At 42.3% G+C, this 11,858-nt stretch overlaps 1 non-coding gene across 1 annotated transcript; it reads left to right on the top strand.

Moving 5' to 3' along the window:
* The first annotated feature begins 1,238 nt into the window (after window positions 1–1,238).
* On the top strand, window positions 1,239–1,355 carry LOC120361909 (U5 spliceosomal RNA). The gene has a single exon (XR_005577948.1). It is a non-coding gene; the product is annotated as a U5 spliceosomal RNA (small nuclear RNA).
* The last annotated feature ends 10,503 nt before the right edge of the window (window positions 1,356–11,858 follow it).

Raw genomic sequence — 11,858 nt, 5'->3', positions numbered from 1 at the left:
CGCCTGGTCTTGCAACAAGATTTTGAGGTGAAAAGTCCAGATTTATAAACTTCCCCATTTTTATGCTTTTGTCTTTTGAGCATTTTTGTCATCACTTTACCTTGATTTCCTAAGAAAAGACACATTAAGGACATTCCCATCTGGTCTCAACTGAAGAAAGGAGTGCAGGAAATTGCCCTCTTAGAGGCCATAAAAGTCAGGGAGATCCACAGGCCCAAGAGGTCAGGTGTAAAGAGTGGCTGGGCCAGCAGAGGCGGAGGCAGTGAGATCTCCCTGGATCTGCAGTTGCACAGATGGGACCAGAGGAAGGTAAGAATGAGGGGCAGCTGGTGCTGTCCCTGGGCATTGCATGGCTCTGTTTTACCTCCCTGAGAGACTGCAAATTCCCCAGGGCACAAACCATATCCTGGGCAAACTTACCACTAGGTCAGTAGCTGTTGAATTCATGAACAGATTCGTTAATGAACTTACATCTTGGAGAAAGTTTTGAGGCATTATAGAAGAGTGGAAATAATAGTGGCCACAAAGTTGTTAGTTTATTTATGCAACAAGTATTTATTGTGCGTCTGCTATTTATCAAGCACTAATTATGTCGACTACCTTTCTTTATGCTTCTTGGTTATTTGAATATACTCTTTGATGAAGTATCCAGTCAAGTATCTTGTCTATTTTCTTCTCGAGTTGTCTGGTTTTTTCCTTACAAGTCTGTGTAAGTTCTTCATATATTCTGAATGAGTCTCTGGTCAGATATGCGTAAAGCAAATATTTTCATCTTGTCTGTGGCTTGCCATTTTACTCTAATAATGATGCCATTTGTTAAATCAAAATTTGTAACTTTTTTTTTCTTTTTCAGCACAAGAGAGATGGTCATATATGAGGGGCTTTTAACATCCCAGCCCTCAGACAAGGCAGCTGGGGCACAGTGGGCAATTAGCTGATGCTGATGGGTATACACAGCCACATGCTGAGTGTAGCGTAAAAGAAAAGAGATTGAAGCAACTAACTGTACCAGACTGAACGTGGAAGTGTCGAGAGAGCAGGCAGTAGGTGCCCATGAACGGAGAACATCTGAAACCACAAAGTGAAATCTGTAATCTCCTGGGTCTGTCTCTCAGTCTGTTTTGAATACAGTTCCCATTTCTGTTAACACAACTCTAGAGGTATTCAAGTAAGTGGCTCCAACTATTTACTTTTGAGAAATTAATTCAACAGAATTTTAGCAAGAATGTATTGCCTTAATGCTCTGGTTTCTCTTCATAACGAATAAATCTTTCACCTTTTACTAAAGATTTCCATGGAGAGGAACAGTTATGAGTTTATAACTGAATTTTTTGGTATCCTGCTTAGTCAGGGCTCATTATAAAAATTAAAAAAAAAAGGCCGGGCGCAGTGGCTCAAACCTGTAATCCCAGCACTTTGGGAGGCCGAGGCGGGTGGATCACGAGGTCAAGAGATCGAGAGCATCCTGGTCAACTTGGTGAAACCCCGTCTCTACTAAAAATACAAAAAATTAGCTGGGCATGGTGGTGCGTGCCTGTAATCCCAGCTACTCAGGAGGCTGAGGCAGGAGAATTGCCTGAACCCAGGAGGCAGAGGTTGCGGTGAGCCGAGATCGCGCCATTGCACTCCAGCCTGGGTAAAAAGAGCGAAACTCCGTCTCAAAATAAATAAATAAATAAAATAAAATAAAATAAATAAATAAAAATTAAAAAAAGAATGTATTGCCTATAGAATACCAAAGCTGGATTTTTAATTTTTTTATTTTTAGAAAGAAAAAAAGAATAATAAGAAAAAGAATAAAGAGGAGGAAGAAAGAGAAAGAGGAAGAGGGAGAAAGAATGGGGGTATTGCTTTGTTGCCTGGGCTAGAATGCAGTCTAAATATGGGTATGCCTATATTGTCCTTGATAATGGAGACATGAAAGAAAATGAGGGAAGAGAATAACAAACAAGGAGCCAACCAACATTTCGTTTAAACTTCTAAGTTGATATGATGTGGTACTGATAAAAGAGTGTATATTTTGTGTAAAGTGGAGAGTTCTATAAATGTTAATTACGTTTACTTGTTCCAGATCTGAGTTCAAGTCCTGGATATCGTTGTTAATTTTCTGTCGTATTGATCTGTCTAATGTTAATGTTGAAGTCTCCCACTATTATTGTGTGGGAGTCTAAGTCTCTTTATAAGTCTTGTATGTCTAGGTATTCCTGTATTGGGTGCGTATATATTTAGGATCTTTAACTCTTCTTGTTGTTACATTGATTCTTTTATCATTATATAATGTCCTTCTTTGCTTCTTTTGATCTTTGTCACTTTAAAGACTATTTTATCAGAGGCAAAAATTGTAACTTCTGCTTTTTATTTATTTATTTTTGCTCTCTGTTTGGTTGGTAAATCTTTCTCCATCCCTTGTTTTGAGTCTTTTTGTATCCTTGAATGTGAGATGGGTCTGGATGCAGCATACCGATGGGTTTTAGTTTTTTGTCCAAATTGCCTGTCTGTCTTTGAATTGGGGAATTTAGTCAATTTAAATTTAGAATTAATAATGATATATGTGAGTTTAACATTGCCATCTAATATTAGCTGGCTATTTTACCCATTAGTTGATGTAAATTCTTCATTATATTGATGTTCTTTACTTTTTGGTATTTTTTAGAAAGGCTGATACTGTTTGTTCCTTTCTATGTGTAGTGGTTCTTTCAGAAGCTCTTGTAAAGCAGGCCTGGTGGTGATGAATTCTCTGACTGCTTGCTTGTTCACAAAAAACTTTATTTTTCCTTCACTTATGAAGCTTAGTTTGGCTGGATGTGAAATTCTTGGTTGAAAATTCTTTTCTTTAAGGGTGTTGAATATTGGTCCCCACTCTCTTCTGGCTTGTAGGGTTTCTGCTGAGAGATCTGCTGTAAGTCTGATAGGCTTTCCTTTGTGGGTAACCTGACCTTTCTCTCTGGCTGCCCTTAGTATTTTCTCCTTCATTTCAACCCTGGTGAATCTGATGATTATGTGCCTCGGAGTTGCTCTTCTTGAGGAATATCTTTGTGGTGTTCTCCGTATTACCTGGAGTTGAATATTATCCTGCCTTACTAAGTTGGGAAAATTTTCCTGAATAATGTCCTGAAGCGTATTTTCCAGATTGGATTCATTCTCTTTGTCACATTCAGGTACACCTATCAAGCGTAGATTAGGTCTTTTCACATAGTCCCATACTTCTTGGAGACTTTGCTCGTTCCTTTTTATCCTTTTTTCTCTAATCTTGTCTTCTAGTTTTATTTCATTGAGTTGGTCTTCAACCTCTCATATCCTTTCTTCTGCTTGATCAATTCGGCTGTTAAAACTTGTGCATACTTCACGTAGTTCTCGTATTGTGTTTTTCAGCTCCATCAATTCACTTATTTTCCTCTCTAAATTTTGTATTCTTTTTTTTTTTTTTTTTTTTGAGACGGAGTTTCGCTCTTGTTACCCAGGCTGGAGTGCAATGGCGCGATCTCGGCTCACCGCAACCTCCGCCTCCTGGGTTCAGGCAATTCTCCTGCCTCAGCCTCCTGAGTAGCTGGGATTACAGGCACGCGCCACCATGCCCAGCTAATTTTTTGTATTTTTAGTAGAGACGGGGTTTCACCATGTTGACCAGGATGGTCTTGATCTCTCGACCTCGTGATCCACCCGCCTCGGCCTCCCAAAGTGCTGGGATTACAGGCTTGAGCCACCGCGCCGGGCCCTAAATTTTGTATTCTTGTTGACATTTCGTCAAACCTTTTTTCAAAGTTTTTAGTTTCTTTGGATTGTGTTAGAACAAGTTCTTTTAATTCACAGAAGTTTCTTATTATCCACATTTTGAAGCCTGCTTCTGTAATTGGAACACACTTGTTCTCCATCAAGCCTTGTTCCGTTGCTGATGAGGAACTGTGATTCCCCTGCTGAGGGAGAGGCGTTCTGATCTTGGGTATTCTCAGCCTTTTTTGGCTGTTTTCTTCCCTTCGTTGTAGATTTATCCATCTGTGATCTTTATAATTACCGTCTTTGTAATTGGGTTTCTGAGTGGATGTCCAAGTTATGGATTCTCAGCGCCGAAATCTGAGCAACCCACTGCGCCGACTAAATCAGCGGCATTAAGATTGATGGTGCTTTTCTGACTCTGCACCAAGAACCGACGCTCCAAGGCTCCGGCAAAACCGCCTCGCCGGTCACAAGAGTCACGCTGGCGACCCGTGGGGCTCCTCCGCTGGGAATCTCCTGGTGCGTGAGCAATAAGAATTCATGTGAAGGTGTGGCGTCCTCTCGTTCTTTGCGTTTTCACTGGGAGCTACAATCCCGAGCTGCTAGTGATTAGCCATCTTGGATCTCTCTCCCATAACTTTTTTTTTGAGACAGGGTCTTGCTCTGTCACCGAGGCTGGAATGCACAGTCACAATCACAGCTTACCGTAGCCTCAACTTCCTGGGCTCAAGTGATTCTCTCGTTTCAGCCTCCTGAGTAGCTGGGACTATAGGCACGCACCACCACACTCAGCTAATTTTGTATCTTTTTTTTTTTTTTTTTTGAGACGGAGTTTCGATCTTGTTACCCAGGCTGGAGTGCAATGGCACGATCTCGGCTCACTGCAACCTCCACCTCCTGGGTTCAAGCAATTGTCTCGCCTCAGCCTCCTGAGTAGCTGGGACTACAAACGTGTGCCACCAAGCCCAGCTAGTTTTTGTATTTTTAGTAGAGACGGGATTTCACCATGTTGACCAGGATGTTATCGATCTCTTGATCTCGTGATCCACACGCCTCAGCCTCCCAAAGTGCTGGGATTATAGGCGTGAGCCACCGCGCCCGGCCTAATTTTGTATCTTTGGTAGAAAGGGGGTCTCATCATGTTGGCCAGGCTGGTCTGGAATTCCTGGGCTTAAGTGATCTGCCTGTCTCAGCTTCCCAAAATGCTAGGATTACAGGTGTGAGCCACCACACCTGGCCCAAAAGTCTTAAGTTTAAGTCTAGTTTTCATTTTACCTTTATAGTTAGTGCTTTTGGGTCCTACTGGAGAAATATTTGCTCACATCAAAGTTATGAAGATATTCTCCATGTTGTGTCCTAGAAGCTTTATTGTTTTACTTTAAGTGTAGATCTACAATCCATCTGAAATGTATTTTTGTGTATGCCTTGAATTAGAAACCAAGGTTCTTCCCTCCGTATGGATGGTCGCTAATGCCATTCTTTGTTTCACTGACATGACACCTTTATCATAAATCAGGTACCATATAAGTGTGGATCTTTTTGGGTATTTCCATTAGTCTAAATTCTAATTGTCTAGGCATTATAGATTTATTTTTTCTTTCTTTCTTTCTTTTTTTTTTTTTTTTTTTTTTTTGAGATGGAGTTTCGCTCTTGTTATCCAGGCTGGAGTGCAATGGCGCGATCTTGGCTCACCGCAACCTCCTCCTCCTGGGTTCAAGCAATTCTCCTGCCTCAGCCTCCTGAGTAGCTGGGACTACAGGCATACGCCACCATACCCAGCTAATTTTTTGTATTTTTAGTAGAGACGGGGTTTCACCATGTTGACCGGGATGGTCTCGATCTCTTGACCTTGTGATCCACCCGCCTCGGCCTCCCAAAGTGCTGGGATTACAGGTTTGAGCCACTGCGCCCGGCCGAGATTTCTTTTTTCTTTCTTTCTTTTTTTTTTTTTTCTTTGAGGCAGAGTCTTACTCTGTCACCTAGGCTGGAGTGCAATGGCTTGATCTGGGCTCACTGCAATCTCCATCTTCTGGGTTCAAGTGATTCTCTCTGCCTCAGCCTCCCAAGTAGCTGGGATTACAGGCACCCCCCATCACACTTGGGGCTAATTTTTGTATTTTTAATAGAGACGGGGTTTTGCCACGTTGGCCAGGCTGGTCTCGAACTCCTGACCTCAGGTGATCCACCTGCCTTGGCCTCCCAAAGTGCTGGAATTACAAGGATGAGCCACCACACCTGGCTGGGCATTGTAGATTCCTAACGAGTCTCAAAATCTGTTAGTGCAGGTTGGGTGCGGTGGGTCATGTCTGTAATTCCAACACGTTGGGAGGTGTGTGGATCGCTTGAGGTCAGGCGTTTGAGACCAGCCTGGCCAACGTGGTGAAACCCTGCCTCTACTAAAAATACAAAAGTCAGCCAGGCATGGTGGCAGATGCCTGTAGTCCCAGCCACTTGGGATCCTGAGGCAGGAGAATCACTTGAACCCTGGAGGCAGAGGTTATTGCACCACTGCCCTCCAGCCTGGGTGGCAGAGTAAGACTCTGTCTCAAAAAAAGAAAAAAAAATCTGTTAGTGCAATTGTTTAGGCTTTGTTCTTCAAGATCATCTATGCTATTTTTAGCCTTCTAGATGCCATATTGTTTTAAAATGTAGGTTGTATTATTATTCAGGTTTGGTGAGGCTGGCAGATTTGGGAACAACTGCCATTGAAAAGATAGTTGTTATTCACAGTACCCAAAAAGAAGGGACACGCCACGCCACACCACACAGGGCCACGGAGGGAAGCACCATTGCCAGTTGGGGGCAGAAGTGAGGAGAAAGCACAATGGTTTAGCCTCCTTAGAGACTTTGGTTTTTCACAAGTAGTACGGAAGACACAGTTACAGGCTAAGAAGGACTGGCACTGGCTGCTTTGAATAAATTTAGTAGGCTCCCGGGAGCAGGAGCGGTCCTGAGCTATCTGGTACCTGGCCCTGGGGTAATTAGGGAAGGGGAATATTGAGGAGTAGGAACCCTGTGAGAGCGCAACAAAGGAGAAGGTTGCGGGGTATGGGCTCTGGATTGGTTGTTTTGCATCTGAAAGGCTCCCTCACAGGAGAGCCATTTGCTATTTCCAAGAATTAGCTAGCCCCAGGAGGGGCAGTCTCTCCCAGGTCAGCAAGGTCTCTGGGATCTAAAAGATTAATAAAATACAGAAAATAAACATGATTAATACACATATCTATTGTAGAATCAGCTTGTCAATTTATACACACACACACTTTTTTTTATTGGATTTATATTGAAACCATCAGTTTGAGTAGAATTAACATTTTTATAATATTAAATCTTCCAGTTGATGAAAACAGAATATTCTTACCTTTTCTTTCTATTGAGGTCTTCTTTACTTCCCATGAGAAATATTTTTAGTTTTCTGTATGGATGACTTGCTCATCTTTTGTTAAACTTATTTCTAGGATTTGGAAAATTTTGATGCTATCTAAATGATATCTTTTATTTGATTTTCTCATTGTTGATTGCTAGTACATAAAAATAAACTGATTTTTGTTACATTGATCTATACAGAGATTTTGCTAAATTCACTTAATTCTAATAGTTTATGAATTCTTTTACATTTTCCTACACACAAATCATGTTGTCTGAAAATAATGAGTTTTATTTCTTCCCTTCCAACTACTATGCCTTTTCATTCTATTTTCTTTTTTTGAGACAGAGTTTCGCTCTTGTCACCCAGGCCAGGAGTGCAACCTCCATCTCCTGGGTTCAAGCGATTCTCCCGAATCAGCCTGCTGAGTAGCTGGGATTACAGGCACACAGCCATCATGCCCAGCTAATTTTTGTATTTTTACTAGAGATGAGGTTTCACCATGTTAGCCAGGCTAGTCTTAGACTCCTGACCTCAAGTGAGCTGCCTTCCTTGGCCTCCCAAAGTGTTGGGGTTACAGGCGTGAGCCACCATGCCCAGCCTCTTTTTTATTTTATTTTATTTTATTCTTTTGAGACTGAGTCTTGCTGTGTTGCCCAGGCTGGAGTGCGGTGGCACACTCTCAGCTAACTACACCCTCTGCCTCCCAGGTTCAAGTGATTCTCCTGCCTCAGCCTCCCAAGTAGCTGGGATTACAGGCACGCACCACCATGCCTGGCTAATTTTTGTATTTTCAGTAGAAACAGGGTTTCACTCTGTTGGTGAAGGCTAGTCTCAATCTCCTGACCTCACCCTCCCAAAGTGCTAGGATTACAGGCTTAAGCCACCATGTCCAGCCCTTTTTCATTCTTTGCTTACCTTATTATATTGTCTAAGATCTCCTATTGTAAATCTGAATAGAAGTGATGTTAGCAAGCATCATTTTCTTATTCCCAATCTGAAAGGGAGAGTTTTCAATATTTCATCAAGCATGATATTTACTGTATATTTTGTTATTGACAACCTTTACCATATTACAATAGTTCCTAATATTTCTAGTTTGCTAAGAGCTTTTATTTTTTAAAAACTATACATAGATAATGAATTTTATAAAATAATCATATCTATTGATCATATGTTTTTTCTCCTTTATTCTGTAACTTGTATTGATTGTATTAAATTGTATTGATTAAATTTTTGAAGATAAGCCAATTGGAGTAAATCCAATTTATCATGATTTACTATTCTTTTTATTTATATTTAACATTTTTTTTTTTTTTTGAGATGGAGTTTCGCTTTTGTTACCCAGGCTGGAGTGCAATGGCGCGATCTCGGCTCACTGCAACCTCCGCCTCCTGGATTCAGGCAATTCTCCTGCCTCAGCCTCCTGAGTAGCTGGGATTACAGGCACGAGCCACCATGCCCAGCTAATTTTTTTGAATTTTTAGTAGAGACGGGGTTTCACCATGTTGACCAGGATGGTCTCGATCTCTCGACCTCGTGATCCACCCGCCTCGGCCTCCCAAAGTGCTGGGATTACAGGCTTGAGCCACCGCACCTGGCCATATTTAACATTTTTATTTAATTAATTTATTTAGAGCTGGGGTCTCTCTATGTCACCCAGGCTGGTCTCAAACATCTAGCCTCAAGTTTCCTTCTTTTTTTTTTTTTTTTTTTTGATAGAATCTTGCTCTGTTGCCAGGCTGGAGAGCAGTAGCGTGATCTTGGCTCACTGCAATGCCTGCCTCCTGGATTCAAGCAATTCTCCTGCCTCAGCCTCCTGAGTAGCTAACTGGGACTACAGGCGCATGCCACCACGTCCTTCTAACCTTTTGTATTTTAGTAGAGACGGTGTTTTACCATGTTGGCCAGGATGGTCTCCATCTCCTGACCTCATGATCCACCTGCCTCAGCCTCCTGAAGTGCTGGGATTACAGGTGTGAGCCACCACGCCCAGCCTAAGTCTTGACCTTCTGAGTAGCTGGAGTTACAGGCCCGATTCACTGCACTCGGCTCTATTCATCTTTTATATATAGCTGAATTCAGTATAATAATATTTTATTTTGATCAGGTGCAGTCTCATGCCTGTAATCTCAGCACTTCAGGAGGCTAAGGCAATAAGACCACTTTAGGCCAGGAGTTTAAGACCAGCCTGGCCAACACGGTGAAACCCCATCTCTACTAAAAATACAAAAAAATTAGCTGGGTGTGGTGGCGAATGCCTGTAGTGCCAACTACTTGGGTGGCTGAGGCATGAGAATCACTTGAACCTGGGAGGTAGAGGTTGCAATGAGCTTAGATCACACCAGCGTACTCCAGCTTGGTCAACAGAGTGAGTCTCTGTCTCAAAAAAAAATTTTTTTTATTTTGGATATTTGCATATATGATAATGAGAAAAACTAGCTTGTAATTTTCTTTTCTTATAATGTCTTTGTTAGTTGTAGTATCAAGATTATGCTGAACTTATAAAATGAGTGTTTCTGCTTTTTCTGTTCTCTGGAAGAGTTTATATAAAATTGTGTATTAGTATACCAAGGCTGTTGTAACAAAGTACCACAAATTGGCTGGCTTAAAACAGCAGAAATACATTCCCTCATAGTTGTGGAAGTTAGAAGTACAAAATCAGGGAGCAGTAGTGCTGGTTCCTTCTGTGAAGGCTCTGACGAAGGGTCTGCTCCACACCTCACACCTCTCTTGTGGTTTCCGGTGAAGCCAGGCCTCAGTGTTTCTTGGCTTGTAGATACATGGCCTCCATCTTCACCTGGCATTCTCTCTCTCTGTCTTCACATGGTCGTCTTCTTTTGTTATTGTTGTTTTTGAGACAGAGTCCCGCTCTGTCACCAGGCAGGAATGCAGTGGTGCAATCTCCTCTCACTGCAACCTCTGCCTCCTGGGTTCAAGTGATTCCCCTGCCTCAGCCTCCTGAGTAGCTGATTACAACATGTGCCCCCAAGTCCGGCTAATTTTTATATTTTTTAGTAGAGACGGTGTTTCACCATATTGGTCAGGCTGGTCTCGAACTCCTGACCTCGTGATCTGCCAGCCTCAGCTTCCCATAGTGCTGGGATTTCAGGCGTGAGCCACCGTGCATACATACAAATTTTCAAATTTATTAGCATAGTTGTTCATAATATCCTTCTACTATTTAAGTGTTGATATGTTTAGTGTTTGTTGTTGTTGTTGTTTTTTAAGACAGAGTCTTGCTCTGTCACCCAGGCTGAAGTGCAATGGCACGATCCTGGTTCACTGCAACCTCCACCCAGTAGCTGGGATTACGTATGCCACCACACCTGGCTAAATTTTGTATTTTTAGTAGAGGTGGTGTTTTGCCATGTTAGTTGGGCTGGTCTCAAACTCCTGACCTCGTGATCCACCCGCCTCTGCCTCCCCAAATGCTGGGACTACAGGCATGAGCCGCCATGCCTGGCTGTTTAGTGTTTTATAGTCCTTTTTCATTACTATACGATAAATTTTCTCTTTTTTTTTTTTTTTTTTTTTTGAGACAGAGTTTCACTCTTGTTACCCAGGCTGGAGTGCAATGGCTCCATCTTGGCTCACTGCAACCTCCGCCTTCCGGATTCAAGTGATTCTCCTGCCTCAGCCTCCTGAGTAGCTGGGATTACAGGCGTGCGCCACCATGCCCAGCTAATTTTTTGTATTTTTAGTAGAGACGGGGTTTCACCATGTTGACCAGGATGGTCTCGATCTCTTGACCTCGTGATCCACCCACCTTGGCCTCCCAAAGTGCTGGGATTACAGGCATGAGCCACTGCGCCCGGCCAAATTTTCTCTTTAAATAAATAAAATGGACTATACTTGCATGATTTCCAAAATTTTAGGGATATTCAGATTTCCTGTTTTCTTTTAAAATTGCTTTTAGCTTATCTCCACTGTGGTCAAGAAACATACTCTGCATGGCAATTCTTTGAAATTGCATGTGCACTTAAAAAGCATATAGAGGTCAGGGGCAGTGGCTCACACCTGTAATCCCAGCACTTTGTGAGGCCAAGGCAGGTGGATCACCTGAGGTCAGGAGTTTGAGATCAGCCTGGCCAACGTGGCAAAACCCCATCTCTACTAAAAATACAAATACTAGCTGGGCATGGTGACGTGCATCTGTAATCCCAGCTACTACTTGGGAGGCTGAGGAATCACTTGAACCTGGGCCGCAGAGGTTGCACTGAGCTGACATCACACCATTGCACTCCAGCCTGGGCAACAGAACAAGACTCTGTCTCAAAAAAAAAAAAAAAAAAAAAAAAAAAAAAAAAAAAAAAAAAAAAAAATGCAGGGCACCGTGGTTCATGCCTGTAATTCCAGCACTTTGGGAGGCTGAGGTGGGCAAATCACCTGAGGTCAGGAGTTCGAGACCAGCCTGGCCAACATGGTGGAACCCCATCTCTACTAAAAATAAAAAAATTAGCAGGACGTGATGGTGGGCATCTGTAATCTCAGCTACTTGGGAGGCGGAGGCAGGAAAATCGCTTGAACTCAGGAGGCAGAGGTTGCAGTGAGCCAGGATCATGCCACTGCACTTCAGCCTGGGCGACAGAGGGAGATTGTCTAAAAAAAAAAAAAAAAAAAAGCATATAGATTCTGCAGTTGTTGTTGCAATGTTTTCTATATATGCCAAGTTTATTAATTGCACTGTTCAAGTCTTCTATATTTTTGATGATTTTTTTGTGGCTTGTTCAGTCAGTTACAGAAAGAGGTATATTAAAATTGCCAACTATGATTGTAG

Source organism: Saimiri boliviensis, chromosome 1 (genome assembly GCF_048565385.1).
Source record: "Saimiri boliviensis isolate mSaiBol1 chromosome 1, mSaiBol1.pri, whole genome shotgun sequence".
Taxonomy (NCBI): domain Eukaryota; kingdom Metazoa; phylum Chordata; class Mammalia; order Primates; family Cebidae; genus Saimiri; species Saimiri boliviensis.
This window is presented reverse-complemented; position numbering and strand designations above follow the sequence as displayed.